The sequence below is a fragment of the Chelonia mydas genome, chromosome 2 (assembly GCF_015237465.2).
Source record: "Chelonia mydas isolate rCheMyd1 chromosome 2, rCheMyd1.pri.v2, whole genome shotgun sequence".
Taxonomy (NCBI): Eukaryota; Metazoa; Chordata; order Testudines; family Cheloniidae; genus Chelonia; species Chelonia mydas.
Window position 1 is genome coordinate 250,254,430 of NC_057850.1, and position 15,175 is coordinate 250,269,604.

Consider the following 15,175-nt stretch of genomic DNA (forward strand, 5'->3'; position numbering starts at 1 on the left):
GTACAGTCAGTGAGTCTGATCCAGTGCTCAGACTCCTGGTGTCTTTAAGCCAACTTTATGCCTTCTGGATTCAAGGCTACTTGAGGGGCTGAAATGGCCCCTGGCATAACCTAGGCAGCTCTGAGGGCTGCTTGTGTCCTCCAGTACTGCCCTGTGCTTGTGAGGCAGGCCAGTGTAGGAATTCTCCCTTAGGCCTTTGTGGGCTGTTGATGGTTGCTGTATGCTCCCAGAGTGGTGTAAAACAACTGTTTCAGAATGAGACCGGGCTGCAGCCCCTCCACCTACACCAAGCCCACCTAAGCAAGCAAAGGCTGCAGCCAGTGAGGACAGGCAGAGATACTTCTGGGTATGGACCGGGTCACACACACACAGACAAGGGAAAACCCAGCACAAAACTGAAGGGGCTCCCTTTTACTGCAGCTGTTGAGAATTGCAGCATCTCCATGGGAAAGCAGAGCGAGGGGCAGAGGAGATAGTGGGAGCTGCTGGCTCAGAGTCAGGCCCCAGAACGAAAGGGAGAGCTGCAGGGATCAAAGGGAAAGGGCAGGTGGCAGGTGTGCATTGTTGTTCCTCTGGCTTTGCGAGGGTGAAGTTGTTCTCATGACTGATTTAGAAACATGAATCCTGCCCATCATTGTCCGTAATAAAACACCCCAGCACCACAATTGGTATTGAATGAGTGCAGGGAAAACCCAGCTGTGTCACAATCACCCTGCCGACATCGTTATTCATTATTTGTATAACTGTAGCGCCTATGAGGCCCAGACCCCATTGTGCTAGGAGCTACACCAACATAGAACAAAAGACAGTCCCTGCCCGCCAGAGTTTACAATCTAAGTAATCTTCTGCCCACAGATAATAAATGTCCTCCTGGACTTTGAGCCTATAAGGAAGAGGCTCAAACGGTTGCCCTCCGCCTCCACTCTAACATCTGCCACATGCCCAGGGGCCTGAATTGCAAGAGCTCCACTGCGTGGGGACAAATGTGGCTAGAAAGGCCATAGTGGAGAGAGAGAAACTCTGAGTTTGTCAGGTCATGGGCCAGTCTGGGCTTCACCGCTCAGAACACACACCTGAGGGTGACCAGAGATCCTGAACTACTTCATGCTGTAACAAGTGAGGGTGACGAGCCCTGGCAGAGGCTGGGTGGGGAAAAAGGTGGCTGGTTGTTAACAGCTGTAAGCTCGCATGCCTGTGCTTGGGGGAGTGCATCAGGCATGTGCGTTTACTGGCTCACCCGGCAATTTGTTTTTTGTTTTTTTTTTGCTCTCCTTCTCAGCTGGCCATGGGTTTGTCTGATACAATTCTCCTGCACGGATCTTTGTTTTATAAGCTGCTGGGGGAATAATACTAAATATAGATTTATAGTGTGTGGCAGTGCAAGGTCACATTGCCCAGATTGTTTGTAGAACGTTTGACTGTTACAGTTGAAACTAACCAAGCTAAGGGCCCAGACCTTCAAACTCAGGTGAGTAGTTCTTACTCCTGTGAGCAGTGTCTGGGATTACACCCGGGGTAAGGGCTACGCACCTGAGTGAGGGTTCAGATAGGACTGGGGTCTGGAGAGGAAGGGTGGTCTTGTTTAAGAACTGGATTAGGACTCAAGCAATCTAGCTTCAATTCCTGGCTCTGCCAGAGACTCCTTGTGTGTATCTCAATCTCTCTGTGCTTCCATTCCCATCTGTAATGGGGGATTATAATATTTCCTCTCCTACCCTGTTTATGCTGTAAACGCTTCAGAATAGGAACTGTCTCATTAGGTGTTTGCACAGTGTCTAGCATAACAGGGCCCCAAACTCAATGGAAGCTTCCAACCACCACTGTAATTGAAATAATAATAAAGGCCCTAGCTAACTCTCTGTCTCTCCAGTTAAGTCCCATTCTGTATAGGTTATGGACGCGAATGAAAGTAACTATCAAAGTCCTTGCCCAGATAACGTCTACTTTGAAAACAAACAAGGGTGTGAATTAAAATAGCACACCATTCAAACAGGAAAAAGGAAATGGCAAATGTAATGTGTGTGAGTATTCTCCAGGCTTGCTGAGGCCCTGAATGCACTGGCCTTTTAAGGGTTTTAGGGAACTGTATTATAATTTGATCTATTGAATTACTTGTGTTTAGTTTCTTTAATGTTGTAAGCCACCACCATAATATCTGGACACATGACACAGATTACCAAACTATCCACAATATTATATGATATATTCAGGTAACATCTCAGTGGGTCTCTCTAGATCAGATCCCCATATACTAGGTGTTTGTAGCAGATTGCTGACTCACCACTGCAGTGCCTCCTGCTGGTCATCTGGGACTTAGCTTGATTCCAGCACTCAGAGCGCCTCCTGTTGGCTAGTGTCTCTCCTTCCTCAGGCCCCCGGGTCCCTCCCAGACCCCAGTGCCCCTTACCTTGGGGTGCTGCCCCACAGCAGTGCCCCCACACTCTGGGTCTCCCTTCCCAGGGGAACCCCCTTCCTCTATGCCCACCTTGCCTCAGTGGCTACTGCCAGTCATCATCTAGCCCCCTTTCTCCGGGGCAAACTGCAGTCTGTAGTGGCCACTCATCATTGGCAAGGGGGTTGGATCAGCTACCTCTGCCTGTCCCTGGGCTTCACCTCTGCAGCCCCAGTACCTCCTTAGGCCTTTAACAAGGCCCCAGCCTGGGGAGTTGCCCAGCTGGAGCTCCCTAGCACTGCTCTGCTTCAGGTACCCTGTGCTCCCAGGCAGCCAGGTCCTTCGTACTCCAAGCTGGAGTGAGACTAACCCAGCTCCTCCCTTTAGCCCTTATATCAGGGCCAGCTGTGGCCGCTTCCCCAGTCAGCCTACCTTTTTCCCCAGGAGCAGGGTAACTGCCCCGCTACAGTGCTGTACATACATTTAGTAAGAGATGTCCTTGCCCCAAGGAGCTTAAATAGACACGGCAAGGGAGAGCTCAGGCACAGACAGATTCAGTGGCTTGCCCAAAATCATACTGGAAGTTTGCAGCAGAGCTGGGATCTGGACTGAGAATTCCGGAATTCCAGTCTGGAGCCATAACCAGAAGCCCAGTTCCGTCTTTGTGTTCAGCGTTCGCATTCCATCCCAGTGGGTTCCGAATGATTACCTCGTGGTGCTAGCTGGGTTAGAGCTGGTAATGGTTTGAGGTTGATTAACCATCTGTGTGCATCTGGGCTTGCACAAGCATATCAATGTACATTTTCCTGATCACAGCATAAACTGGCTTTAGTTTTAAGGCCCTGGGAATATAGTGGATTACACTTAGCTGGTGTAGTTTACCTGTACCAGGCATTGTGCTACAGCGGTCTTCTTTTCCTGGTCTTGTATTGGTAAGCATTCAACAGCAAGGAAGTGCGTAATAGGGTCATCGTTTAAAATATAACATAATGGAACATAGAAAGCTAACAAGGAACACAAGGGTAAACATGTTATGTCAAGTGCTTGACATTTTGCTTTTAGTTGACTGTTACTCTGGATTTTAGTTTGGGACCTCTATAAAATCCCAGGATTAGCATCCATACAAGCAGACTCCATTTTCCAAGCGGAAAAAAGAATCAATCATGTGAAAGCTGTGAAGTTTGAGCATAGCTAAGCAGAGTGAGATAGAGGAACCGCAGCACAATAACCTCTCAGGAGGGCACAGGTTGTATTTCTGATTTGAGAGATTTCCTGCTAGAGTGTCTAATGGATGTATAGTCACACAGAAATAATTTTGTTTTAAGCCATTGTGTGCTGGCCACCAATGGTGAACAACGTGAGTCTCGACAGCTTGAGCTGCAAAGCCAAGCTGTAGCTGAGGGCTGTAACAGACTCACATCCTCTATGTGGGTCAGGCACAGTGGGGGATCTGTAACACACATCAGTGGGTTATAATTGCTCCTCCTGGTCACGAAGAATAATATTGGATTTCAAACCAAACACTTGTTATCGACCAAGGACCTTATGGTCTTTTATATTTTAAATGTTCTGATTATACATTTAAAATAGTTGTGAATTATGGGCACTTGAAAGATTCTGGCTTGACATCCTGGGAGACTGATGTCTCTGTTTACAGAACTCATCTTGGATCTAATCTGCCCTCCCTGTGGAGCCAGCTAGTACAGGAGCCCATGGATTTTTGTGATTCTGGCGTGGTTCAGTGAGGCCTACAGGACCAGATGTTCCAAGGAGCATAGTACATTGGGTGCACATTGGATGCTTGGCTCTTTTGGAAACCTGGTCATGAGTGTTGCAATGGGAGCTGACTAGTGCCAAGCGCCTTTGAAAAACTGGCCCTAATTGTGGGTGAAAATGTGGCCCGTAATGCCCAAGCCCTTTTGCACTGCCAGGCATTCTGGTTCACCTGTTTTTGCTTTTAAGCTGGAATGATTACATTGCAATCACCCTCTCATTCGTTTCTGTAACAGCAATCGTAAAAGTCAAAACCACAGAGGCCTAGTAAATTCATACAGACATGTGACCAGTGAGAGCTCTCATGGGAGAGAGATGGGAGCAGGAGTGAAAATCCTGAATGTTGTTAATCGTCTGTAGTCAGCTGCTACTCAGATATTTTGACACACAGTGTATGTTTCATAGCACATTGAAACACTGTACTCAGCCATCTAGGACGAGAAGTGAAGGGGAATATCCTATCCAGTCCAAGGTACAGCAGGAATTTAGAAAGTTGGGCCCAGATCTTCAAACATATTCAGGCTCCTAACTCTCGTTGATTTCAATGGAAGTTAGGCGCCTAAGTCCCTTTGAGAATCTGGGCCCTGGATCCACATCAGGATTTGGGAAGATCCCTGGGACTAGTCCTTATGCTTTTCTTAAAGTGTTCATGGGGCCTGACACTGCTCTCCCTGAATTTTGCCTCTGATTTCAGTGGTAGCGGGATCAGGCCCTAAATGGCCACGACCTCGGCTTTTATGTCTCCCTTCTCTCTGTCGATCCTAGGCCTAGCGCCATAATGAGGCATCAGTTTAGTGCTGGCCCAGCCCAGCACCACTTCCTGCAGCACACTGAGTTTCTCTTGGACTTGTCCCGGCACTGCCCCAGCCTGGTGCTGCTAGGCCCACGAGAGCTGGCTCACAGCCTGAAGGCGGTGTGGCTCCAGAACTCCTCTCCTGCTCGTTCACTACAAAATCTCACTGGAAAGGAGCTCTGGTGATTTCCTGCGCACTGCCCTGTACAAGGGTGAGCCGCAGAGCTGCAGCAGGCATCAGAAACATTGCCCCGCAGTGCAGCTGGGAGAGGGAGTTGGGAGTTGTGTCTTCTCAGTATGATACACAGCTTTGAAAGCAAACAGATGTACATGTTGGATGGCAGAAATGAGAGGGAGTTTAGAAAGCTCCCTACAGCCTGTTCCTGGAATGGAGAGAAAAACCCTTGACCCTATGGGACTGTATTTCTAGTTACCACCATCCCCCCTTCATATAAAGAACTGGCAGAGATTCCTCTTGGTTAGTAGCTAGCATAATAAATTCATAGATTTCAAGGCCTGAAGGAACCATTGTGATCATCTAGTCCAGGTGTTCTCAAACTTCATTGCACCGTTTGACAATAAAATTACTACTTGACCCCTGGGGTAGGGGAGGTCAGAGCCTGAGCCCTGCTGCCCTGGGTTGAGGGAGAGGGGGCTGTAGCCCGAGCCTCATTGCCCCAGGTGCAGATGGAGCTCAGGCTTCAGGTTCAGACCTGGGTCCGAGCAAGTCTAATGCTGGCTCTGGCGACCCCATTAAAATGGGGTCACGACCCACTTTGGCGTCCTGACCCACAGTTTGAGAACCACTAATCTGACCTCCTGTATAACACAGGCCATGGAATCTTCCCAAGATAATTTCTAGACCACATCTTATAGAAAAACATCCAGTCTTGATTTAAAAATTGTCGCTGATGGAGACTCCACTTTGACCCTTGATAGGTTGTTCCAATGATCAGTTTACCTTTAAAAAGTTGGGCCCTATGTCCAGTCTGAATTTGTCTAGCTTCAGCTTCCAGACAGTGGATCATGTTATATCTTTCTCTGCTAGACGGAAGAGCCCATTATTAAATATTTGTTCCCAGGTAAATTCTTATAGAATGTGTTTAAGTAAGGCCTTAACCTTCTCTTTGGTAAACTAAATAGATTGAGCTCAGGGAGTCTATTGCTATAAGGCAGGTTTTCTAATCTTTTAATCATTCTCGTGGCTCTTCTCTGAACCCGTTCCAATTTATCAACATCCTTCTGGAATTGTGGGCGTCAGAACTGGACGCAGCATTCGAGCATAGTGGATGGCAGTGGGTAGTTGTTCAGAATTAAAAGCAAACGCTGGGCTGGAGTGACAGCATTGAGTTCAGCTATTTACCTAGAAAGGGTGAGTTCACTCCGCTCATATAAAGCCCAAGTTTTTGGGCCCTTTGAGTGTGGGAGATCCAGGAGCTGACCTCTACCTTCCAAACCCAGGGCCAGGTGTGGGGCTGCAAAAAATCTGAATGTGAGTGACTTGGCCCAAGTGCCAGAGGAAGCCTGTGGCGGAAGCAGGGGGACTGCCCTGATGGTCAAACCCCTAGGTGTGAGCTTAGTCCTGCAAGGCCGTCCTTCTCTTCAACCAGAGATGTTTCCTCAGGAATTAGTGTTCCAGGTTTAGGTGCATTATAAGGTTTTACATCCTCTGAATCATCGTCCCAGTCTGAGACTGGTCTGTGCTACATTGATCTGTGGTGACCCCGATGAGCCCTGACACCAGGCTCATCCTAGCCTTGTCACAGCTTTTGCTGCGCCGTCTCAAGCCCACTGCACTTGGGGCCAGATGGTCGCAGTGGTAAACTGCCCTGCAGTTGGGTTGGTCTGAAGCCACATGATTCTGGCAGGGGTAGGGAACGGTTCAGCATTTCAGGCAGTGCACAGATGGAACAGGCCTGCTGCATGATTTCTTAGGATAGTGCATTCTTTGTACTCCTTTGCAGCGTGTCTGGTCCACTGGTGGATGTGGAGCGGTAGAGCCACCTTGCCTGCCCCCATGGGGTGGCTTGTGTCCTGGGAGCGCTAGCTGGGAGCAGTCGCTGCTCTTGAACCCAGCGCAGGGGTGGGGATGTGATGAGAAGGAAGGGTCTTTGCACCTTTCCTGCCCTGTGAGTGCACCCATCCACAGGGCTGTCCCAGTCCGGCCTCTTGATGTGCAGCCTGCATTAGATATCACAGAGAGAGCAGGACTCCTTGTTTATACCTTAGAGATGGAACACAGATGCAGGGCCAATATGGTGTATCCAGGCTTCCACACTACTCCAGTAGGCTCCGGGCCTCCACACGCAACACACAGCGTGGGGGCTTCTTGTTTGTACACTTTGGAAGTTGCCAGGTCGGCCAGGAGTCCCCTGTGTGCTTTATTCACTCCAGAGAGGTCAGGTCTCTAGACCTGGTACTCTGTGTTGTGTTACTTGTCCTTCAACTACAGCGGCAGCGTGGAGCCTTTGTTGTTGTTGCTGCCACTTATCTTCTCCAGCAGGCTTCTGCTCATGAGAAGGCTTTCTGTCTGGGAACAAAAAAACCCCAAACATCGGCTCCCAGCTTTCAATGGAAAAGGGAGAGAGATTATGTTGGTCTCTCGATAACAGGTCATTGAAGTGACTGGATTAACAGATGGCCAAGAGGAAACGTCTGCTTTGGGAAGCTGGCAAGTAGCCAGTCAGAGCAATACCTCGCGCTTTCTGTCGTCAAAGCACGTTACAAACCGCACCGCGCTGAATGGAGGAGGTAGTATGTTCCTCAGGTGAAGGCCTCAGGACATATTTGTTCTGTTGCTAGCTCTGATTCTGTCCTGTCATTAAACTATGGCCAAATCACGTAGCCCTTGGCCATACTAAAAGTTGCAGTTCTTTAACTACAATTGATTTTTAATCCATCTAGTTATGCCGGTGTAAATCCCTAATGTAGACTCACTTAAACCAGTGTAGTCCCTGCTTAACTTGGTTTAGATTAATTCAGTAAGGCCTTGTCTAAACAGGGCTGGTCACAAAATTGACAGTGAAATTGTTTTCTGAGTAAATGATATTTTTCATGAAAAGTGTCTGCTTTTTGTGGAAAATGGCTTTTTGTGAACACCCCAAAACTAAAAATTTTTGGCTGAAAAATTTTGATCAAGAAATGACACTGCAGTGTCTCATGGGAGTTGCAGTTCAGGAATCTTATTCCCCCATTCTCCTCTATGGGTTGGATTCCCCAGCTGGACTACATCTCCCATGATGCAACACGACCAGGGACTCCTATGATACACTGCAGTGGCTCAGCCAGATGGGAAATGTAGTCCAGGTAGGTAGCCCAGCTCAAAAAAGAAAACCAGGCCATGGAGCACATGAACTATAACTCCCATGAGCCATCATGGCAGCATTTTCAAATCAAATTGTTTGGCTATTGACTGAAAAATTTTAATTTTGGCTTAACAGTTTTAGCTTTCAATTTTTTTGATGAAACGTTTTAATTTTTCACAGAAAAAAAAGCCCGTTTCTGATCAGCTCTAGTACATCAGTTTAATGGACTCGATTGAAAAAGTAACTTACTGATGCAGGCTAAACCGACTTAAGCACAGCTTAAAACATTTTAAGTGCATCTACCATAGGAATTTGCGCCAGTTTAACTAGATCAAATTTAAATCAGTTTACTTCAACCAGAGCAACTCTTTGAGTATAGACAAGGCATTAACCTCTTCATGTCTCAGTTCCGTCTTCTATAAAATAGGAATAATAACAGGGGTATTGTGGGGATTCAGGTCTCTAAGGCATTTTGCAGTCTTCAGTTGGAAGGTGTTCTACAAGTCCAGAGTAGTATTACTCATTAATCCTCTCAACACTATTGTGTAGTAGATAAATATTATCCCTACTTACCCTCACTGAAAAGCCCTATAGAATTGAATACAAAATGGTAACTTTCCTGTAGAAGGTTTGAGCTGTCCTTTAGACTGGCTACTGAATCCCATGCATGGTTTACAACCTACTGAAAAGATCTAATTCCTTTTCAAATTCTATAGGTATGCAGAGTAATTCTAAAGAACCCTATTATTTTCCTTGTTTTCTGTTTAGTCCCTGTTAATTTCTACAGGATTTTTCCATATGGGTTTGCAGAAGATTTTCACCAAATTTTGGGCTAAATGTGGCTGCCCATGTTTAGGCACCTAAATATAAGTGTCCTAATTTTCAAAGTTCCTGAGTCTCTACGGTTGCCATTAATTCCAGTGGGAGTAACACAGAAGGAACCAGATTCTTAGCTGGTGTAAATCAGGATAGTTCCTGTGAAGTCAGTTTATACCAGCCATTAGAAGTGATAGATTTTAAGACCAGAAGGGACCATTATAATCAACTAGCCCAGTGAGTCTCAAACTTTTGTACTGGTGATCCCTTTCAAATAGCAAGCCTCTGAGTGCGACCCCCCCTTATAAATGAAAAACACTTTTTTATATATTTAACACTATTATAAATGCTGGAGGCAAAGCGGGGTTTGGGGTGGAGGCTGACAGCTTGCAACTCCCCATGTAATAACCTCACAACCCCCTGAGGGGTCCCAACCCCCAGTTTGAGAACCCCTGAACTAGCCTGACCTCCTGCATAGCACAGGCCAAAGAATTTCACCCGGTGATTTCTACATCTAGCTCAATAACGTGCGGTTAAAATAGAGTGTATGCTTCAGAAGAACATCCCGTCCTGATTTAAAGATTCCAAAGGATGGAGAATCAACCACATCCTTGGGGAATCTGTTCTAACAGCTAATTATCCCCACTGTTTAAAAAATGCCTCATTTCCAACTCAACTTTGCAGACTTCAACTTCCAGCTGTATAAAGGATGTGTTTTTATATAGTTTGGGCACAGTGCATGATTAGTGCAAAACCTGTTCCATTGATGGACTGAATGATCAGTAAAAAGAAAAGGAGGACTTGTGGCACCTTAGAGACAGTGTTTATCAGAAAGCCATTCATGACTGAGTTATTATGGGGGTTTAGGCATTTCCTTTAAAATGCTTTTGTAAAGTTAAAAGGGTTACAAATCAGGGTCACTGATTTTACCAAGTGAGTGGATGCAACGTTTGAATCTCCGATGCATCAACCCAGCTAAATTTACTGTAGAAAGAAAGGAAAGGGTGTGATGTGGTGCCAAGCTTACTCTTTGCCAGTCAATGAATGAAATGCTTAGGACAATGAAGTCAACATAATTATTAATTACTATTATTTATTATTTGTATTATTCTAGCACCTATTAGCCCCAGTCATGTACTGGGACGGTACTGTGCTAGGCACTGTACACAAACGGAACAAAAAGAGTTTACAACGCAAGCACTGTATAAGACAAGAGACAACAAACAGATAGCTACAGACAGACAGAGGAGAGACTACAAGGAAACAGTGAGATAATATTGGTCAGCATGATGCACAGTGGACTCAGAATACTAGCAGCCTAACTGTTGTCAAGATCTTTGTAGGCTTTACAGAAAAGAAGAGCTTAAAGGAGGGTTTTGAAAGAGGATCATGCATTCGTTTTACAGATGTTTACAGGAAGCTCCTCTCAAGCATGTGGGGCAGCAGAGGAGAAAGCACCAAGGTGCTTGATTGAACATTTAACAAGTGGGTGATGGAAGCTGGCATGAGGGATTCAGAGGCAGTAGTTGACCTTTCAGTACTGAATAAGAGCTGAGAGGTAGGGTGGGGTTAGGCTGTGAAGGGCCTTAAACATGAAGAGAAGTAGCTCTTACTTACTTACTTACATGCTTACTGTGATCGATAAGAGGGAGCCAGTGGAGAGATGCAAAGAGAGGGGTGACATGGCAAAACTATACACCCAACAACCAGTCCATTGAAATGACCACTTCTCCCCCCTGATTGGCTGTACAGTTTTTCAGGAATTTTAGCTCCACAGCCGGATGTCTTTGTCTCTGAAAATATGTGCTGATGGGAATGTATTATGCAAGGCTCAAGTCACTGTGAAAACAAAACCACCTGACTAATAAGTCTATTGATAATGAGCATTTATCAAAGTCTCTTAAGTTTTATCAAATGCGGACCTGCCCAGCTTTGCACTTCAAACCAGCCTGTTGCGTATCTCGGGCTATTTGCCTGCTGGGCGGTCTGCAAGACATCCCTATTCTCCACAGCACACGTTCTGCGTGGATTGTGACAGGTCCCACATGTCATGTTTTAGGGCCAGATTCAGAGGTTATGTATAAGGGGCAGTAGTGGTAAGTGGATGTGAGCCTAAAACTAGATCTAAGAGATTCTAAAGGCAGTCTAAACAGTTCTCCATACCATGGTGTTGAGTATGACATAAAAATCTAGATGAATGGATTATAGAGGGAATCTTATAATATGCTTAAAATTTATGCACCAGATTCTTGTAAAACGTGTGCATATCTTAGATGATCCCACAATGAGGAGCAGCGTTTTACAACCCTGGACCTTCCCTGTGAAGGGAGATTTGTTGAATTCTAGACTGAATGGGTACAGAAGTCATAATCATTTTTGCTTTTAGCCCTTAATTGTTGATCACCTGCAGTGCAGCTGAAAGAAACTATGTTACCCTGTTAAACAAACAAAATAATGTTGATGCTTGTTGTGCCCAGCACGTTGTGTTTATTGTGATATGGAGGCTCTCTCACTGCAGATGTCCTAGCTGATGCTGTGGCTTTGTGGTTGGATAGTGTCTGTTGTCTGCTCTTGACACTCTGCCAGACAGATCTTGCAGTGTTTAAACTGAAAGGCAGCTGGATAGAGAACTGTGAGCTCTACCTTGACAGACAGTTCTGTATGCAAATATGGCGGCTAGCTATTAGCATGTGGCTAAACCTCTCATTTACATTTTCTGGCAGTAAACAGATCTGATTCATTGAGTCAATTACAGTGTGTGAGAATAACTCAATGTCACTGAGTACCACATAGTACTGTCAGCTAATTAATAGGGAGAGGAATCTTGTCTGGCAGCTACAGCAGGTGACTCCTGGTTTCCATTTCCAACCCTCACACTAATGTGTTGTGTGATTGTACCGAATCACTTAACTTTTCTGTTCCTTAGGTTAGCCACCTGAAAAGAAGGGATAATAAAGCCTGGTGCACAGGGATGTTTGAAGACTAAGGGCTTGTCTACACATGAACGTTAATCTGTAGAAAGGTAGGGTGTACATTTAAGGCAGATTATCTGTTTGCACTGATGTCCCGGGGCCAGGACGGGATTAACCTTTTGTGGGCCTGGCTCCAAACATATTTGTGGGCCCCCATGGGGGCAGTGGAGCATGGCGCGGTGGAGTCGGTCTCAGGAGCGAGGGGCTGGACAGGGACGTGGTGTGGCAGGGGCAGCCCTGCTCCGCCAAGCCCAATGTGAGGGCACTATTTACAAACCAGCAGTTGCCAGACGCACAGTGGCCTGCCTGGCCCTGTGCTGCCAGCGTGCCCCTTCCCCTCAGGGGCAGTCCATGCCGTGCTACATATTCCCCCCTGCCCAACACTGGAAACCCCCACCCCCCCGATTCCCTAAGACCAGAGCCCCCCCAGACCCGCTATGCCCATCACACACACCCCAGATCCTGCCACAAATGCACAGTGCCCTGGCCAACACCACCCCTGCCCAGCGCCCCCCTGCCCACAGCCCCACCACAACTGCCCAGTGCCCCACACAGAACCTCCACTCCCTAGTGCCCCAATACACACAGATCTTTCCCGCCCCCTCACAGCCCAGCACCACCCCCCGATGCTCCAGAGACCCACTCAATCACGCCCTGCCTCCTCGCTGCAGTCACTGGCCCTCTGAGAGGCGACTGTGTTTGCCGGGCTGAGCCGCCAGCTGCAGCCAGGGTTGCTCCCGGGGTGGGGAATCGCTCCGGCCCCTCGGGAGTGGTGTGATCAGCCAGGCCAGGGCCTGTCCCGGATGGGCTCCCTCAGGACCCACTTGCCTGGAGGGGCCCAGCCGAGCCCCCCATACTTCCCCCCCGCCACAACTGGCTGAGACTTGCCAGGCTTCTGCACCAGTTCCAGGCAGCTCAGCTCCGGGGAGACAGGGGGGCCCCACAGGTGATGGGAAGCAGAGACTGCCCGGAGTCGGAGGTGCACTGGAGTCTGGCCAGAGGGCAGGGAGGAGCCGGCGGGTGGGGCCAAGGGGTGAAGAGGAGCCCTCGGCTGGCCGGCAGGTAGGTCGAGAGGAGCAAGGGGTAGGGGGGAGGTAGGGTGGGAACCTGCAGGCTGGTGAGGTCTCAGAGCACAGTGCAAGCAGAGCAGGCCGGGGTCCCTTCTGAGCATGGGCCCAGCTCCATGGCGCCATTGTAAACCCGGCACTGCCCAGGGCCAGAACTATGCAAGTCTCCCTGTGTTTTGCTGCAGGCATTTGCCTATATACAGATCAACTCCTTAGCAGATATTAACATCCAGGCAAAGCAGGAAGCAGTGATAAACTTTCTGTTCTGTTCTCAGTTACACCCATGCAGCTCCATGAACTTTCACTGGGTCGATCTGTTTGCTAAATTTGTCCCATTTTTGTTCCTCTGCTATAAAAGTCTCTGTTTCTGATTCCTTTTCACTGTCAGCTGATCTGTGTGTCCCTGCTATACAGTGTTTGCTTAGTTTGGGGCTCAGCCTCAGCTGTTCATGTACAGTAGCCTCCCTATCCTGTGGCAGCTGATAATGTTTTTGCACTAGGTCTGATCCCAGATTTTCCAATGGAAGCAAAGAGATAATGTTTGGAAATAGACCAGCCCAGTTGCTTTGCTTCAGCTCTTGTCTTTAGAGATGACTGCATTCTTTGAGCTGTATAAAGCTTTTTAAAAAATCCCCATCCACCCAATAAATGTCTTTTAAAAATCTCCACACTCACAAGCTCTCTTGAGCTCTTGCTTAATTAGTTACTCCTGAGGGAATTCTGCACCAAAAACTTCAAAATTCTGCGCACAATATTGTAAAATTCTGCAAATGTTATATGTCAGTAAATAAATGTGGAAGCTCCAGCGTGGTAGTGGGGAGAACAGGTGACTGGCTACACGAGGTGGGAGTCTCTGCTGGCTTCTCCGGGCACCCAAAACCACGGGCCCACTCTGCTGGGGAGGGGCATGTGGCTGCTCTTGGAGCTTCCCTTAGCTTCACTGTCAGAAAGTCATTTTTCTGCATGGAAGCAAAGAAATCTGCTCGGGACATGAATTCTGTGCCCTCAAAAGTGGTGCAGAATTCCTTCAGGAGTAATGAGTTTATATGCTGACCAGTATCCTGTCCCCAGCCTCCCACTTACCTTCTCTAACCAGAGCAACTCTTTTGACCCCACCCCCCCTCCCGGAACATGGACTCAGCAGTGAGGCTGTGCCCAACCCTGACACAGGGCAAGTGCTGGGCCTGCCTCAGAGGCCTGTGTCTGGGGAGGGGGTGGTTGGGGATGGGGGGGCTGCAGAATGATCTCTCACCTCTGTGCAGCCAGTTGCCTGTGCTCCCCACTGCCATGCTGGAGCCTCCACGTTTATTTATTGACAAATAAAGTTTGCAGATTTTTGCAAATTTTTAAAACATTATGTACAGAAACATTATATACAGGTGTATCAGGTGTGGGCAGGCAGGCTCAGCCCGGCAGGATCCAAGTGTGGAGGGGCTTAGTGTGGGGGGATCCAGGTGTGGGGTGAGAGGGTTCTGGGTGGGGAATCTGGGTGTGGACAGCTCAGTGCGTGGAGGGTCCGGGTGCGGGGGGATGTGGATGCACAGAGGCTCATTGGGGTGGGTTCCAGGTGCAGGGGCAATGGACTCTACAGGGGGGTTCAGTTGAAGATGGTTGGGGCTCAGCAGAGGGGTCTGGATGGGGGATGATTGGGCTCGGCGGGGGGATCTGGGTGCTGGGGAAGTGGGGCTTGGTGGGGGTCTGACTGCAGCTGGTTGGGGCTCAGTGGGGTTGGGGTCTGGGTGCGGTGCGGGGCTTGTGGGGTGGTCCAGGTGCATGGGTGTGGTGCTCATCAGTATAGTGGTTCTAGTGTGGAGAACTCAGTGGGTGGTGGTCTCTGAGGGTCCAGATGCAAGGGGAAGGGACTCAGCAGAGGGTGGTCTGGGTGCAGGGGTGGAGGTCCAGAGGCAGGGAAGTTGGGGCTCGATGTGGGGATCTGGGTATGGGGGGATCCAGATGCCCAGGGGTTGGGCAGACAGAGGAGCAGCTTCCCGTACAGTGACCCCTCGTCCCGTGGCTGAGGACCAATGGGGGCAGGAAGTGTGGGCGAGTGCGGAGCC

At 48.3% G+C, this 15,175-nt stretch overlaps 1 protein-coding gene across 1 annotated transcript in view; it reads left to right on the plus strand.

Moving 5' to 3' along the window:
- Positions 1–15,175, plus strand: part of PLCD1 (phospholipase C delta 1) — an 80,538-nt gene that overhangs the window by 9,723 nt on the left and 55,640 nt on the right. The gene's annotated exons all lie outside the window — the stretch shown is intronic.